The sequence below is a fragment of the Argentina silus genome (assembly GCF_951799395.1).
Source record: "Argentina silus genome assembly, chromosome: 1".
Classification (NCBI taxonomy): domain Eukaryota; kingdom Metazoa; phylum Chordata; class Actinopteri; order Argentiniformes; family Argentinidae; genus Argentina; species Argentina silus.
The window spans coordinates 29,301,782-29,319,900 of NC_139655.1; the positions used below are offsets into that span (position 1 = coordinate 29,301,782).

The 18,119-nt window shown below is 47.5% G+C and overlaps 1 protein-coding gene across 3 annotated transcripts in view; it reads right to left on the bottom strand.

Annotated features, from left to right (window-relative positions):
• sulf1 (sulfatase 1) overlaps positions 1 to 12,451 on the bottom strand; it is a 40,949-nt gene extending 28,498 nt beyond the window's left edge. For all 3 annotated transcript variants that reach the window (XM_083676333.1, XM_083676332.1, XM_083676331.1), the window contains exon 1: positions 12,316 to 12,451. The gene's annotated coding sequence lies outside the window, so the exon portion shown is untranslated. The remainder of the gene's footprint in view (positions 1 to 12,315) is intronic.
• Between the last annotated feature and the right edge of the window lie 5,668 nt (positions 12,452 to 18,119).

Genomic DNA, 18,119 nt, shown 5'->3' on the forward strand with positions numbered 1-18,119 from the left:
TCTCAATTTTCCAAATGGGAAAACTAATGTAGGAGGGAAAAAAATAACGTTTTCCATGAGTAGCCTTATCAGAGTGGGTTAAGGGCAGCCATTTTGGCCTAAGGCTATGGCCTTAGCCAGCAGCCCAGTTTCCAAAGCCTGTAATGAATATGTCAGTCAGGAATGCTATGGACCGTGGCGTTCTGAAGCACAGACACCAACTCTGGAACGGCACCCGCTGCCTGTCTCTCTCTACCAGCACGACAGCAGACCCAGACCTGACACAGGACTGTACGGCTGAAAAGACACCATCAGACTGTGACTGGTTTAGAAAAGATAGAGGCATATACCAGAACATTCTATATGTAGACTATGTATTCATAACCTAAACACAGACAGTCTGTCTACTACAGACACTTTGGGCAGGGACTTTCGTTCTACAGCTCTCTAGACTTTGAAGGAGCATCCAAGCTACTGCTTTAATCACTGACGGTTATCATCAAGAAGATCATTGTGTATACAGGGTTTAGAAAGCAGTACATGGTGTGCTACCAGATCTCGAAGCCTTCAGGCAGACTCTGTAACAATAGAGAGTTACCCTGTAGCACAGATCATCACAACCTCTAGGATGTGTTCAAACCTGAGGAAATAGTTAGACTAGAATATTGTTATTTAATCTACCCTTATTTGGGCATAGGCATCAGAGGGGCTTGGCAAATAAAGAAAATGTATAGGCCATTGTGTCTTCAATGCAAAGTAAATCTTGATGAAGTGTCTAGAATTTCCAATAATGTTTTTCAATTGAATTGCACTCTCTTCTCTTAACCTGTGCATTAGAACTAAAACGGACACATGACCTATGAGAACCCTTTGTGAGGCCAACTAGACAGGCCCTCACCCGGGTAGGAGGCCAAACCCATTATCTCTCCCCAAACAGCCTCATAGAACAGACGCCTATACATCTCTGCTCTGGCATAAAGGCCTCTTGTTGTCTTCAGAGTCAGAATACTACAGAGCATATTGTTTCTGCTTCCTCATTGTTTTGGAGGATTAACGCTAATGACCCTTTAAATTAGCCTTTACTGTACTCATCATGGCTAAGCTGGGGGGAATAATATTGGGGACGGACGGAGGAAAGAAAAGGGCCCGGGGGGAGGGGGGTTCAAAGGAACGAAACAAAAAGGGCACTATGGACTTCTTGGTCCGACACACAGCTGCCAGAGGCAAAAAATGTGCAATTTTCAGATTAATGGCCATCAACACACAAGGGACCTTTAGCCCACCTCAACACCATGCTAATCTTTACTTTCATGATCGTAATGTCGTTTTTTTTTTTACCTCTTTTACAAAACCCAAAAAAACATTCCCACAACTAAACCCCTCGATTGCAAGTGGTCTAGCTCCAAGTTCCATTCTTCATGTGTTGCTCCACAGCTGTGGTTTGTGAGCAGTACCATCATAGACAATGGAGGCATGGGAGTCTGTGAGCCCAGCGAGCGCAGGGCGGGTCCTGGTCCTGACTTGCGGTGAGGGCCTCTAACCACACACCCTCCTGCACCCTGACCGTGCCCTGACCCGCGTGGTAATGTGGCTTTGATGGTGGCTAGTTTAGCCTAACCTCAGCCACCTGGGGCTACCCACACACAGGGGTGAACAGGGGGGGCTTTCCAGGGGAAATGAGCATGAGGGAGGTAGTGGTGGAGGTGGAGGGAACAGTTACAGAACTAGCATCTGATTGGCTGGGCATTCCTTTTGCAGCCACAGTTGCAGCGCAGATTGCTTGTGGCTCGGTCAGTCCCCGCTTGGTCAGCACAGTCTCGTCCGTTCATCAGTCGTTATTCTAAGAGGAGAACAACGGAGCAATAAAAAAGGAGATGCCAAAGGAATGTCTGTGTAAAAAAAAAAAAGACAATGATTGATTTGTTTCAGATCCTCAAGTTTCCCTGAAAGCTGCACGTCATTAGAATTCTTCAACCTCCTACAAGGTTCTAGGTTCGTAAAGATGGTGGGTCAGGTCAAACCCAAACCAGATGCCGTGGCCCCCTAAAGTAAACCAGTCATTCATAAAAAGGCCTGGTCATTAGGGACAATGGCCATTTTAAAACATCTCAAATCCCCTTCTCTTTCTCTCCCTCGTTCCCCGACACCCTCTTTCTCTCTTTCTCTGCTGAGTCCATCCTCATACCAGCCAAGTCAGAGAGGGACAATGGAGAGGCGAGAGGAATCAGAGACGGATGGCATAGTTAAAGTCTGTGTGCTAGAGAGAGTGTAGAGGGTGTAATGTATACCACAGGACACAGCACTGCTCTCCCTATGCAGCTGCAACTCTTAGGAGTCTCAACCTGACATCACCACCTTAGGAAAAAGAGAGAAGAGGGAGAGAGAGAGAGAGAGAGAGAGAGAGAGAGCCGAGGAGAAAGAGAGAGAAGTGTGAGAGAGACTGGGAAATGTGTGGGAGCAGAGAGAGAGGATAATACAAAAGACAGAGACAGAAAGAGAGAGGGAATGTGAGAGAATGTGAGGGATGTGTGTATGGAGAGAGAGAGGGGGGGGGGGGGGATATCTTGATTTTGCCTGGGATCGGACCCATATTTCAGTGCAAGCTGATTACTCCCCCCTGATTTCTGAGGGGAAAATGATTATGGAGCCGCATAAGATTAATATTGAGGCTTTTCCAAATGTTTCTCTAATCCGGGAATTTGGCTGGGCGGGCGCCACAGGCCCTGACACACTGAGGAGAGCCTGTGTCACGTTCCAGAGTGCCCTGCAGCCCAAGGGGCAGAGCGCTGTGCCCGCCAAGACCCGCCCGCATCCTACACTGAAGGAGAACTCTGTCCCACCACACACACACACTGACACACACACACACACACGCACGCACATGTGCGCGCACACACACACACACGCTTGTCTAGTACATCCAGAACCCAGAATACACAGCGAAGGTCAAATATCTAGGGGGGGTTTCAGGGTCTTCTGTCTCAGAGTTGATTGGTTACAACCATAATTAATGTGGTTATTATTATCCCATTCCAGTCAAGATGGGGGGTCTAGGAACAATGACTCAGCAATCGAGTGGTGGGAACCATCCACTGACAACTACTGACACTTCTCATGGTCTTCATTTTCAAAATGTTTCTGTGGAAATCATCGGAACACTTCCACAAAAGGGTATTTTTTTTCAGTGTTTTTCATCTCTTTTTCCGCTAAAGCTGTATGTCTTCAGACACCATAGGCATGATTACAGTACAGTACTTCGACTGAGGTTGTGATCTCAGTCAATGCTCCAAAGTTTTGGCTGTGTAAGTTAAAAGGAGAAAGTCGTCGGGTTCAGAGGAACCTGACTGTGGACTTGCTGGCCCCGGAATGAAACCCTTAGACAGGCCCTGAGACAGAGAGACCGAGAGGGACCCTTTGTAGTGCCAAGCCTGCCAGACCCCTGTCATTAATTATGGATGCATGTAAATATATAATTAAATTAATCCTCCTCCTACAGACTTCAAAGACGGACGGCCCGGGCCACCAGGTGGTCCGCTGGGAACGCTGAGGGGCTTTGGGGAACGCTAAGAGGGAAATGATTAAAACACACACAACAAGAGGGCTGTTTCAGAGACGGGAGTCTGTGGATGTGTACATGAGTGGGCGGGCGGACGGGAGTGTGTGTATGTGCGTGTGGAAGCTTGTATACGTTAGCAGGAGGGATTGTGTTTGTGTGTGAGAGTTTTCAAGATGCCGGCAAGGTCCCCATGGCAATCAATGGGGACCTACAGTAGTCACTCAGCTACACCTGCCCCCTCCCCTCCTGGTTAAAGCCCAGTATAGTTGGTCCCCTGCTCCTGTATAACTTGTCAGCTGGTGAGTCTTAGGGAGGGCCTGGCTGGTGCTCTTGAAAACTTAAAGAGAGCCTTCCAGTAAGCTGCTCCTTTAATAAGAATGGGTCAACCAGACAAGTAGGAAAACAGACTCACCAGTTGAAAGAGGGAGGGAAAGAGAGGGGGAGGATTTCTGGCATTTGATGGGACAGACACCAGACAAACGCTCGCTGTAAAATATGTATGAAGAAATTAAATATTAATTTTAGCTTACTTACAACGATTACATAGTTTCCGCTACCGTCATAAAAGCTGATTTTGTGTTAATGCCTGTTGGTTGGGTCATAAACGTCTTATTATATATGCCAATGCATTAAGCTCCTACTTGTAATATTTGTACACGCAAACTAATTTATGACAAACAAATTTTGAAACAACTATAGTAAACGATGTGAAAGATATTACTGGAAAACATAGAAACCTGAGAGTTCTCATATAGTGTTCTGTACTCACAGTTCATCTCGTCAATCTCCCCGCTTCTATTAGGAAAGTACTGTAGAACAGTATCACAGTATCTGCTCAAGTCACTTGGGTGGCTTTTCCGTCTCTTCGCCACATGTCAAATATGTCTCGGATAAATCACTCCCGCACCACAAAAAAGAACAAGCAAATTGCTTCAATGGGTTTCCACTGAGGTAATTGTTACGAATAAAGAGATTGCCTTCTTTTCCATGAAAATCAGCAAGCACGGTGGCACACAGAGAAAGAGAGGGAGGGAGGGAGCCATTTTTGTGAAAGCTCGCTATTTTACCCACTTCAATAATCCTGGAATGTTTTCTGTCTGATCACGGACTTGAGAAGTGTGGCAGGGTTGCGAGTCTTAAGACTTAAATCCCCTTTCTTGTACATGGGCTTTTCTTATGGCGAGAGAAAAAGAAGGACGTGTTGTTGGGTTAGGGAACGGCTGGTGTTGAGTCATTGATGCAGTAAGAATAGTAGCTCTCTCTCTGAGAGTGTGTGTGTGTGTGTGTGTGTGTGCGCGCGTACACGGCAGGTTATTCATTGACACAGGTGAAAAAAAGATTCTGCTCAACTAGTTTAAGAGAATTAATGACCCACACAGATTCTCTGCAATGATTAATGGGGCCTCCTCAAGGACCACTTGTTCTATAGGTTTGTTTAAAAAGACTGGCCAATTGTTTTGACATGGTGCAGCAATTTGTAGCTTGTTTGTGAACTTGCGCGTGTGTGTGTGTGTGTGTGTGTGTGTGTATGTGTATGTGTGTGAGAACGCACGCACGCGCGCACTTCAATAAACAGTTGTATTCACACCGCCATTCATTGAATTCAACACCTTGCTATGCCACAGAAACCACAAAAATGGAGTTCGCCCAGGCTCAAGTTTAATCCAAAGCACGGGGCCTCATGACAAGAGGTTTTACATTTAATTTACTTTGTTAGATCAACAAACAATAATACTCTAAAAAGAGCAAAGTTGGACCGAGCTGGAGACCCAGGGTGAACTGTAATTAACTTGTGTCACTCAACAGATGTTAGCTTTGTGTAAACAACACCACATCAGGAGAGACAGAGAGCTGGCTGGCACTGGGGAGGCTGTGATAGAGTCTGTCTTGGCTGAGTCTCACAGCATATCTTAGTCAGAAAAAAGAGGGCTTTGGAGCACTGATGCCCTTTGGCAGCCAAGATGCACTTGAAAACCTCTGTCATATGTGTTTTGTACACATACAACACATACACACACACACACGAATGTCACACACACACACACACACACACACACACACACACACACACAAATGCTGACAATGTCCTGGGAGCGTTGTGGATGTGGATTCCAGACGGAGGGGTGATAAGGTAGCAGCTCAGTCAGCTCCCCTGGCGAGCGTGCTTCTGTCCCGGCGCAAAATGATACATCCCCAGAATGTGGAGCATGTGCAGGCGTATTCTCAGGAAACCGCAGACACACTCAGACCCTGAGAACCAACCTCCTTGACCCTGGCCGTCATAAAGAAAACTTTTCCATGACTGCCGCAGAGTAACACATGATACCGCTTGTAAAAATGTGCGCGCCCGATGGCATCTGCACTGTACCCTTCGCTGCACTACACACTTGTCTGTGTGTGTGCGTGTCTCTCTTTTTCCTCACACACAGACACACACACACACACACACACACACTTACACACACAGAGGCAGTCAGACATGCTCACACACACACGACTGTCAAACACACACACACACACACACACACACACACCCACCCACCCTGTAATTTGTACTTGGGGTGCTCTCCTTTCCATGGCCTGGAGCTCAATGCGTGTGGCTTTCCGAGGCGTGCGATAGCGTCATTTGTAATTCAATTAACTTTATCTTTCCTGGCAAAGACTCGAGCACCTGCCTAAATGCACTGTATTTAAAAACCAATGTCTCCCCCCAAAGAGATCCTTCTACCAAAGCACAAAATACACCTTTCCAAAAGTCATTCCGATAAAAGCCAACATTCCCGCACTCTTCTTCTCTGGCTCAGGTTGAAGGAATGCACTCAATAAGAGACCCATATAGACAAGAATAACCGCATAGCAGATCTCTACCACTTACTCACTCCTGCTCCCTCATCTGATCTCAATATGGGCACTTCAGGACATTCAAAAGCAGATATGAGGCATATCCTAAAAGAACTATAATTTGCACCCACCACTAAATATTTATCAACAGGCAAGTCCATTAAAACATGAAGCCTTTATGAGACTGCGTGATGATTGTATTCATGTGGGTTTCTCTTTTATCCCGATAATTAACACGTCGGTCAAGGCAGGGTAACCATCGGTGAAAGAAAAAAAAAAAGAAAAAGCAGCACAGCAACACGTTCGGGGGGTAGTGTTCTGCATCTTGGATCTTGGCAGGACAAACAGGACCCAGTGAGAGTTTTACAGCCATTCAGCTCCAAAGTAAACCACAGCTTCAGGGAAGCAGTAAAGCTGCGTCCACACAGCAAAGAAAGGCTCTAGTCAACAGACCGCAGGACCAGAGGCTAACAGTGCTCGCGCACGCACACACGCACACGCACGCACGCACACACACACGCACGCACGCACACAGTCAGAGAAGGGCGGGGGGGAGGGGGGGGAGGCGCACACCACTGGCAGCCGCTGAATGTGTTTGTCCGCTCCGGGGGAGAGGGGAAGAAAAGGGGCAGAGGAGCTGAAGCAAATGCATGCTGTCTTCTATTAGAGGAGCTGTTGAACGGGTGGAGGGGTGAGGAGGAGAGGGTGAGGTCTCTGTATTCATCCTCCATCCTCCCCCCCCTCCCCTCCCTCCCTCCATCCCCATTATCTCCATTCTGGAGGGGCGGTGGATGAAAGAGAAGACCCCCCAGGGCCAGCACTTCTCCCCCGAACCTTACGCCGATGCATTCTGACGGCTGCTTAATTGTACGTGATACAGGCAGGGCCCTTTCTCTTTCAAATCTAAAACAGATTGCTTCTCCCCGGGGAGCGGATTATTGGACAAGAGAGATGACAAGGCAGGGACAGTGCAGCCCTCTGGGGGGGTGGCGGAGGGGCTTGTTGTGAGTGAGTGTGTGTGAGAGTGTGTGTGTGTGTGTGTGTGTGTGTGTGCGCACATGTTGGGCTGTTTGTGCTTGCGTGCATGCCTGTGCTCCAAATAGATTAATTGTGTGTGTGTGTGTGTGTGTGTAAGTGTATGTGTGTGAGTGAGTGAAAGACAGAGTAATAACGGAGGAGCCCACTCTCTGATCACAACATGCCCAGCCACGACCCTGCACTCCTAAGAGGCCTCTCCTCTTCATCCTCCTCCTCCCCCCCCACCTCATCCCTTGTTCACACCTCCCCTTTCTTCTCTCCTCCCCTCTTCTTTTCCTCTCATCTTGGCCCCTTCCTCCTCCTCCTCTCTCCCTCCCCACCCTTTCTCTCTTGTTCAGCTCTCTCCAGGCCCATGCTGCACGTGGCTTCAACACTTTAACAAAAGCCTGAAGGACACAGCGAAAGACTGCACAGCACTCCTCTCCTCCCATTCACTTCCACAAAACCACAAATCCCAGGAGTCTCTCAACTCCAAACAAACTACAAAAACAAAAACAAAACAAAAAAAACTACAGGCTCTAACTTCCACCTCACCTAACTTCCCAATGTGCTGTACCGTCATTGGTCACTCCCCGAGGTTTATTCGTTCAAAAGTAAAGTGTAGGCTTGGTCCAGCACACAAGTCATTGAGGTGGAGAGGTAGAGAGAGAGAGAGAGAGAGAGAGAGGTAGAGAGAGAGAGAGAGAGAGAGAGAGAGGTAGAGAGAGAGAGAGAGAGAGAGAGGTAGAGAGAGAGAGAGAGAGAGGTAGAGGTAGAGAGAGAGAATGCTGAGACCACCTGAGTGCTCCTGCAGTGGCCTGGCTGGTCCGTTCTCCCAGGGTCGGAGGTAGCGCTACAGAGCTGGGAGGATTAGACATTCCTCTCTGTGCTGAGGAGGTGGATGTGCTGTTTGCCTGCCATGACCTCCACTGCGCCGCTGGGAGATTGCGCAAACACTTGGGGGTGCTATTGTGAGCTCCCTCAACCGCAAATAGAAATAGACCACTGCAGTTTGTGTGTAATGTGTGTGTGTGTGTGTGTCTCTCTGTGGGTATGTGTGTGTGTCTCTCTGTGTGTGTGTGTGTCTCTCTCTGTGTGTACATCCATGTGTGTGTGTGTGTCTCTCTCAGAGCGAGTGTGCCAGTGTGCGTCTCTGTGGAGGCACATTCCCTCGAGCTATGCGGTTAAAAGCCAAGGACACTTCTCTTTTCTCTCTTCTCTCTTCTCGAGAGCTGTATGTCAACTCTTATTTAGATGCACATTTCACTTTGTAGCTACACTGGAGCGCTAACAAAAACACGGCAGCCGAGAAAAGTGCCCCGACTGAAACTCATCTAAAGATAGACTTCCCAACGATCACACATAAATAAAGGATGCGAAAATGAGCTCACTGTTGAATACTGGTCATTTGCAGTGATGGGGACTGTGCAATCTCCCCCAGAGCTACCATGCAATCAGCCCGGTGTGAGGAACACTATCATTAAGTGGAAGAGATAAACAAGCAGTAGAGGAGAGGGTGGTTCAGTTCCCTTTCTTCAACCGTTTTTCTTTCTTTCTTTCTTTTTTTATCATCTCCACCCTCTCTCTCTCCCTCTCTCCCTCTCCTTCTTATTGACTGCCCCCTTTTCTCTAATTTCATTATCATCAGGAAAGTTATTTGAAAAGACATGTTGCACTAAAAACCTATAGCAGGAATAATAAGTCAACGCCCCCCCCCCTCTCAAACGCTGTGAAACATCTATTTTGGTAACAGCCATTTGTTTGACATCATGGCCATGAAAATATGGTGCTGGTTTGAGGCTAAGGGGCAATCTATAAACATCAAATCTCTCTCCCCGAAGCAAAAAAAATCAAAAGTTTGAAAAAGAGGGCAGTCCCGCGTCAAGACACCTCTCGCATGTTTTTGATTTTGAGTTCATAAATGAGAGAGACTGGGGAAGGTGAAACAGTGCCAAAGTCTGCTCCCAAACAGAGCTGCGAGCCAGCGCGCGCCTACAGGATATTAAATCACTCTGATATAGTATTCCTGACAGCTATACATATAAGAACTCACACAGAGACAGATAGAGACAGACACATACACACTTTATACAGCATGTTACAAATGACTTTTCCTGGTCATTGATTCCCCCGATTTTTGCCCCCGGTTAAGACCGTCAGCACATACGGTATACAATCATATGGTGGAATCTCGGATACAGCCATGCAGGATGTGGGAGTACTCTCCTATTCACTCTGGCTGGCATACCCACACACACACACACACACACACACTTTTTCTCTCGCATGAATAAGATTTCCTCTTTGTTATTACAAGACATCCCATCTCTCTTTCTCTCTCTCGTTTCAAGCCATTTCTTTCCAAGCCATCTCTCCAGCCAGCTCACACACACACGCACACACACACACACACACACACACGCACACGCACGCACACACATACAGACACACGCACAGACAAACATGCGCGCGCAGACACACACACACACACACAGACGTACAGACACACACACTTGGGGGAATCAAATGACGGCAAAGCAGCTACTGGAACAACGTTTGTCTTGGCAAGAGGCTGCCCCCCGGAACCTCACATTATTTGCAACAGCTGCTTCTCTTGTTTGGAGTACAGTGATGCTGCTAAACTGTTTAAGGGTCTCCCCCTCTTCAGAGCTGGCAGTACAATAACGCTGCACTTTAGCATAATAAGCGAACATCCAAAGATACATTTTATGCGCTAGATTGAGAAAGCAGCTCAAAGAAAAGCCAGATGAATCTGAACACTGTTAAGAGGCCTTCAGAGTCCTTTCAGACAGAGCACTTGGAGAGAATTTACTGTACGTGAATTTACTGTGTGTGGATTGAGTAGGTTTCTACTGCGCCACCTCCATCCATCTTACAGACTTCCCCTCCCCTAAGGCACAGGTCAGGGACGGCGATGCATGGAAATCTAAACCAGTCGTGACCATTTTTTACGCTAATTGTGCCTGGTGAGACCAATTGACGAAGGCTTTGAACAGGACCACAGCATACGCTTGCCATTTACTAAGACGAGGTCAGAGGAGAGAATGTCTCTCTTATGTACCGCTAACAGCACGCAGAGAGGCTGTGAGAAGTCACTCACATGGAACTCATACATTGGGGGCTACGAGGACGGTCGAGCTGACGCTATAAACTCAGTGACACGTTCCTCTTCTACCAATACTCTCGTCCAAAAAAAAAAAAGAAGCTGTACGTCAACTTAAAAACTAACCACGTTGTGTTCCGGCGTACGTTTATAAAGTACATAAATGTGTCGGTCGTAAAAATCACTTCTTTTTTTTTTTCACCAAATGTCATGGACAAAAATCACTCAGTCAATAGGTCAAGAGAATGGATCAAATCCCTGTGACTGTCCACACCGCAACACCACACGATTCAATCTTCTCATTACTGTACTTTTGGTGTCAGTCCAGCACTCACTCACTCTCCCTCTCTCTCTCTCTCTCCCTCTCACTCTCCCTCTCCCTCTCCCTCTCTCTCCCTGAGAGAACATCTACAGAAGGCTCTTCTCCTAATCCATCAGCGGTTGTGTTAAATTCTTTCACTAACAAGCAGGAAATGGAGCCATGGCTGATTTATAAAGGTAAACACAAATTCACACACCGGCTTTCTTCCACACACACACACACACACACTCTCTCTCTCTCTCTCTCTCTCTCTCTTCTCAGCCCGGTCCTGCTATTGCTATACTATAGTACCGCTCACAGCTGCACAATCTCCATTCGCAAAAACACCACACACACACACGCATAAATACTATACATCATATTCCCACTCCATTGGCAAGTCTCCCTTCTCACTTCAGAGGAGTTAAATGGTTGAATTGAGGCATACATTCCCTCCGCTGAAGCTCTGACAGTTTATCCGGAAGACGCTCTTCAACGGCACATTAATTTAGCCTGCCCTGACAGTGTCAGCCAAGAGTGCACACCACATTAGATTTATGAAAGGCTTTCACCTGGGCTGATAGGTGGGTGTTGTTGACTCCTATAGGTGAGTTTAGAGAATGGAGACACCATGCATTCACTTTTCATTGTAGTCATTTCACTTTAAGTGAACAAAATCAAAGACACATTTCTTTTCTTTTTTTTAAGTCACGTGTAGATGACAAATTCACATTAAGTCCAATTTATTTATTTATTTATTTTTAAAAGGACCTTGCTCCTAAAAAAAACCCTCTGACACTGCCTCACACTCATGTGCTTAAGTTCTCAGAAGAGTGCCGGCATGCTTCTTGATCTTCTTGAACTAAGGAGCGCTATAGGAGATCTTTTCTGCCTGCCGCAATAAGATTGTACAACTCCTCCTCCGGCTGGCTCGATCGGGGTGATCAGAGTCAGGCTGGGGGATATAATGTTTCAGATGTCTATTTTATTCTATTGTCACTTTATTTTGTTGCTGTTGTTTGTGATGTGAGCTGCTGTAACGCCTTAATTTCTCCTCTGGGATCAATAAAGTACCTGTCTGTCTATCTCTCCTCTTTCACTTCCAGAAATAACCCCAAAACAGTAAATGACCCGGTTGTTGCTTATGGGGCAGAAACATTACATTAATGGAATGTGCAGCCTTCTAATCCTCAGAGACGGAGGAATTTGCGACAGAGGGAATTCCTGTCATTCACAGGGAAAACTCTGAAAGTCCTGCACACAGGGATCTGCTGTGCATCTAAACACAGCTCTCCCATTGAACATAGTAGAACTCACTACTAAAAATCACTGCAATGAGAGACACACTTCTGTCTGCCTGTCTGACTACCTGTTTTTACCTCCAAACTTTTTCTCAGACATTCATAGTAAATCTCGAGATGAAAACAGTGAAAAATGGAAGTGAAGAAAAACAATTAGAAAGAGAGAGAGAGAAGAGAAGAGAAAGTTTCACAGTACCTGGAAGTGCAGGGGAGCAGAGTGCTGGCTGAGAGTGAGTGAGTGAGAGAGAGAGAGAGAGAGAGGAAAGGCTAGGGTTCTCTCTCTGCTGCTTTTCTCCCCGTCCGTCTTGTCTCTTCCTCTCCTGCAGGTTTTTCGGGGGGTTCTGGGTCGGGGGGGGGACCACACAGCTCCTGGAAGACAACCTCTCTCCTCTAATCCTCTCTCCGATGTGATGACACTCTGCAACCCCGACCATCTGTTGAAACACGTCCCGGAGCAGTCAGCGCCGCGCTCTGTCAAGACCCACTCCCCCTGGCCAATCACAGGAGGGCTGCCGGGTGGCTCCTGGCTGCCAGGAGGCAGGGACAAGGACACAGAGCAGCACAGCGCAGGGAGGAGACACACACACACACACACACACACACACACTCACACACACACACACTCACACACACACACTCACACACACACACACACTCTACGAGACGCAAGCAAGAAAACCCCCGGTCACCGTAACATGAGAGGCAGAGAGAGAGAGGAGGGAGGGGAAGGAGGGAGGGAAGGAAAGTGGCGAGAGTGGGAGGAGAGAGAGAGAGTGTGTGTGTGTGTGTGTGTGTGTGTGTGTGTGTGTGTGTTAGAGAGAGAGGGTAGGTAAAGAGTTTACAGGGGGAGAAAGAAAGAAATAATTGCTACAAACTGAGAAAAAGTGAGAGAGGGTACTATACCAACTGACCAGTTACAGTATATTGCTTAACACCACTCCCATGAATCCCCCCAAAAACGGAAACACAAACACACACACAGGCGGACAACCCTAAATTCCCCTAAAAGCCCCTGACCCTGTCGAGTCCGCCCGCCAGCCCGCCCCCACTCTCCTGTCCCACCACAGAGTATGTGGTCTGTGGAATCAAACTAATAAAGCAATAAGCTGCGTTGGCTCCATGGTGGGACAGCCGTTGGCACTAAACTGTTACCTCTGCAGGGGCAGGGGCGCAGGCAGCAGCCCTCACACCTCCCTGGGATAAATCCTCACAGTCTCCCCCCCACACTCTGCATTCCTGCCTGCCACACATCTATGGCCTTAAGTTAAGAAAGAAGAGGTTAGGGGGGAAAAAACAGAGAGAGAGAACCATGAAAAATCAGCCGAGGTACTGATAACGGTTTACCTTGAGACTCACTCAAGGTACTGTGAGATAGGATCTCAGCTATCTGGAAACAGATAATGGCCAAAACTTCCCAAAAACCTCCCCAACGGACAGCCTTACAAAAAAAGATTTCCTCTACAGTCAAAAACATTTTGTGCTAATTAGCTTATTAGCTAAATCAATGCCTGCTGTTGAAAACAATCAATCAATCTTAATACAAATGAAAGCTACTCACACTTGCAATACACTCCCTACAGTAGGCGTCAACAGCTCCCTCGTGTGTGCAGAGTGTATTAATCATTTGATTTTCTCTCATTGATCCGTTGAGAATGGTCTGTCTAAAGAGAGTTCTTCATCATCTTTCAGCAGGGCTTCAAAGGTGACCGCAGGGCTAACACACACACCCACCCACGTGACCTGGTATCTAACAGGACCACAGTGAGTTCATCAGTGGTGTGAAACACTAAACAAAGGCTTCTAAGTGGCTCATTTGCATTCTGTAAGCAATGTTCACACCTGCTGCTCTCTGTTAATGTCTTACAGCCAGTCCACCAGACCTCGTTGATAAGCTCTCATTAACTAGTTCTCTCACACACACACACACACACACACACACACACACATAAACACACACACACACATACAAAATAATCATGGACACACAAACTCACACAATCAGGAGAGGGAAATGCTCTGCTGGTCTGCTCTAGAAAGCTGGTCTGCTCTTAACAGGTTTTTATCAAATGATGATGATGACTGTGTGTGTGTGTTTCATCTTTTAACAGTGCCTTGATTGTCATTACACAAGCTGTTGCATTTTAACGATGATGAGGGTCACGGTGGAGGGAAGGAGCTCTGATACGGCCCAACAGATGGCAACACATGACTAACAATGCGGGTAAATGTCACAAGGGCATTTGAGACTTCTTTCGGGAGTCCTGTCAAACACATGAACATGGGTTCCACCCGGCTATGCAAGACCGCAGTCAATCTCTCTTTTATGTAGAGGGTGTTTTGTCCTAGTGACTAATAATCAAATAAAAGTTGCTTCCTTATTGATTTATAGAGCAGTAGACGGAGCACATTTCCTTAAATTTTCTGGAGTAAAAAAAAATAATAAGAAAAAAAAAGTTAAAATGTCTCTTATGAAGAGGGTGTTTTGTCCTAGGGACTAATAATCCAATAAAAGTTGCTTCCTTGTTGATTTATAGAGCAGTAGAGGGAGCACACTTTCTTGAAGTTTCGGGAGAAAAAAAAAAAATGGACCTTCCAATATGCCACTGTATCAGCTTTCCTCTCCGCTAGGCATAGGCAAGAGCACCACACATGTTGAAAATAAATACTTCCACCTTTTCATCAGGACTCCCGGTTATTTACACCAAGGGTTTAATGTCCGAGGATATTGGATTAAGCAAAACAAAGCTTATTTTCACCAGGGGACACATGAAACGTTCCCAGTTGAACTCTCCAGTTCTTCCGAGGTCTAGAAAAGAGGCAGGGGCCGGGGGAAGAGATAGCCTTCAGGGGAAAGGGCTCAAATTAGATTCAATTCACAAAGACTGTGCCCCCCCCCCCCCCACATCCTACGCCACACACACACACACACACACACACACACACACACACACACACACACACACACACACACACACACACACACACACACCGACCCATCCCAACCCACACCGCCAAACCCCAACCCCCATTCTCACGGCCAAGAGGTTTCTAAAGGGCCTTCAGACAGGCCAGAGGCTACCAAATCCCCCTGCTCTTTACTGGATTAAAGATGGCCGCCCCAGTGGGGTGGAGTTGGCCTGTTGTTTACAGATGTGCTCATCTCCTGAGAACATCATAGGTCTCTGTCGACAAAGTCACATAAATGGCAGGTTGTCAGACGACTCTCAGACGACTCGCAGCTTCAGAGAAAAGCAACACTTAAGTCTTGATGATATAGGGTCCATGGCCCAACCTGATATACGGTCCATGGCCCAAATGTTTCTCTCTTTTACTACACCTTCTTTCTGCATTGATGATGAGCCTCCTTTATCATTCCATTCCCATTTCTGTTACTGGCAGTGATTCAATGACTTTTAATCAAGCATAGTTGACGGACAGGGAAGCAACAAAAGCGAGGAAAGAGGGAGGTCTATAAAATGACCTCATCCTATGAATGACTGAATGACCTGCAGGGGGTCAGCGATTCTGTGGTGACCCCCATTCTCTCCCTCTCTCTCCCCCCCGTCTCCCCACTTCCTCTCCCCTTCCCTCCCCCTCCGAAAGGTACCAAGCCTACCATTGTGGACACTCAGTACTACAATTAGCCTAAGATCACCACAACTCTTCCGGGTATCAACTCCCCCCCCCCTAACTAAGATCCCCCTACAACCTCAAACCCCCACATTTTCCCTGGATAGGCCCTGATCCCACCACCCTCCTACACCCTCGATGGGGCTTGCAGGTGCAGATAGGGGCCAGTGTTGGTGTGTGTGTGTGGGGGGGGGTTACTCGGTTCACTAGCCCCATTCAATGCTCCTGAATGAGATACACAGGGGTGTCATAGCCCTGATCTGGGCTCTGGGGGTCAATGGGACGAGCCAGCGGATGAGAGTTGAGTAACGCAGGACCTGGGTGACATTGGCTTGGCTTGTCCTACACGGCCGCGCTGAATGCTAACACCGCACTAACGCCCCTGCGCCGTAACACTGCTGCTGCTGGGTGTCGGATGTCGGGTGAGGATCAAAGAGCTGGATGTGTCAGCTGCTAAATATCTCCCAGAGAGAGGACATGAAACACGGGGAGGTAATACCCTCATTAACTGCCAAATCTGGAGCCAGGGCACAAGCCCACTTGGCCGGGGATGGACCATGGCTAAGCTTAGGTGTCATTGCTACAGAGTGGGAAGAGTGTGTGTGTGTGTGTGTGTGTGTGTGTGTGTGTGTGTGTGTGTGTGTGTGGTGGTGGTGGTGGGGGGGGGGGGTAGAAGAAGTGGGGCAGTAATACCTAGTTAGCCCTCCTGGTTCTATATTTAGCTACTCCGGGTCCCCTACTGCGGGTCCCCTACACTAGTTCCCAGGACCTCAGTGCCCCTAGGGGGTCAGCCTGGTGGCGTTTCAAGTTCATGCCAGGCAGGCAGGCAGGCAGGCAGGCACAGCTGAGACCAGGGAGAGGGAGAAGAAGAGGGGAGGGGAGGGAAAGGGAGGAGGGTGGGGGTAAAGAAGAGTGGGAGAGGGTAGGAAAGAGGACGAGAAAGGGTCAAGGGGGGGGGAAGGGAAGAGGGCAGAGAAGGAGAGAGGGAGAGTGTATAAAAAAGGGAGGAAGGTCGGAGAAGGGAGAGGAGGAGAGAGAGAGGGGGGGGTGGGGGGCTACCGTATGAAAATTCCTGCCGTGCCCCCAGTGGGTCTGTCTCTCGATGACAGCTGAACACGCAGCACACCCATGTGGAGAAGGCACCGCTCACGGCGCCCCGCCTGCTGTGACACGCATGTTCCCCTGCATCATACACACACACACACACACACACACACACACACACACACACACACACACGCATGTGGCTTAACACGCGTGACACCGCTAGGCATGTGCTCATGTACAGCAGCATCTGTCACGGCGTCCTCAATGGAGGTAATTCACCAACGGATGTATAGAATGTACATCGCTATAGGGCATGCACACATGCACTCCATACAAATATGTATTTCTAAAGACATGCACTCCGAACACAGAATGCACTCCCGACACACAGACAGTTTTGTCACACATCAGGGTCTGCCTACAACTGAGGCAACCAGGCCTGCTAATCTAATCTAATCTAATCCAACATCCATCTAATTCCCCCCTGTAATCTAATCTAATACGACGAGGTGCTAATGCTGTGTTCCGCAGCAGATGACAGAAAAGGGAGGACGCTAACACAAAATGGGTTTGTCTGAAGTGGATGAGAGACTAATGAGGTCATAATGAGTCCATTGAGTCCATATTCCTCTTCGCCGTCACATGAAAGCCTAGGATGTTTACAGACATATACAGATACAATTAAATGGATGGTTGAGGGGAAAAACAATGCAGTTCCATCCCAATCCATATTCCCATCTTCACGGATGTTACCCAGTGCGTGTTATTGTGAAGTCGTTTCATTAAAACGTGATTAAACCAACAGCGTCTGTTTTAACAGCTATCAAAATGACATCGGGATGCAATTTGCATTTTTTTTTCATGCAATTTGCATATCTATTACCATCGGTGCAGTGAAGAGTGACAGAAGAGTATGCCAATTGCTTCCACAAGTGACTGTCATTGTGTGGAAATCACAGACGGGGTTTTTTTTTTTTCCCATCCGAGTTCCCAAATCAGTGTCAACGAAAGTGCTTGGTTAAAAGTGATGATCTTGAAAAAGAAAAATTCCATCTATTTCCTCACCAAACACTAAATCACTTGTGCACCATGTGTCATTGTACAAGTATGCAGATGATGGACACAGACACACGCATACACTTCAACATTTCCAGAGCTTCTATTTAACGAGGAATGCAGCCTGGATTTGTCGGTTATTTGCACGAAATACCAAGTGTCCGTAACTGCATCCAGACGGCCAAATAATAACAGAGTTGATGCTGGAGCCACTGTCAGAGCCCTATCTGGTTCCCTGGCAGCCATGCCATCTGCCAGCACCACTTA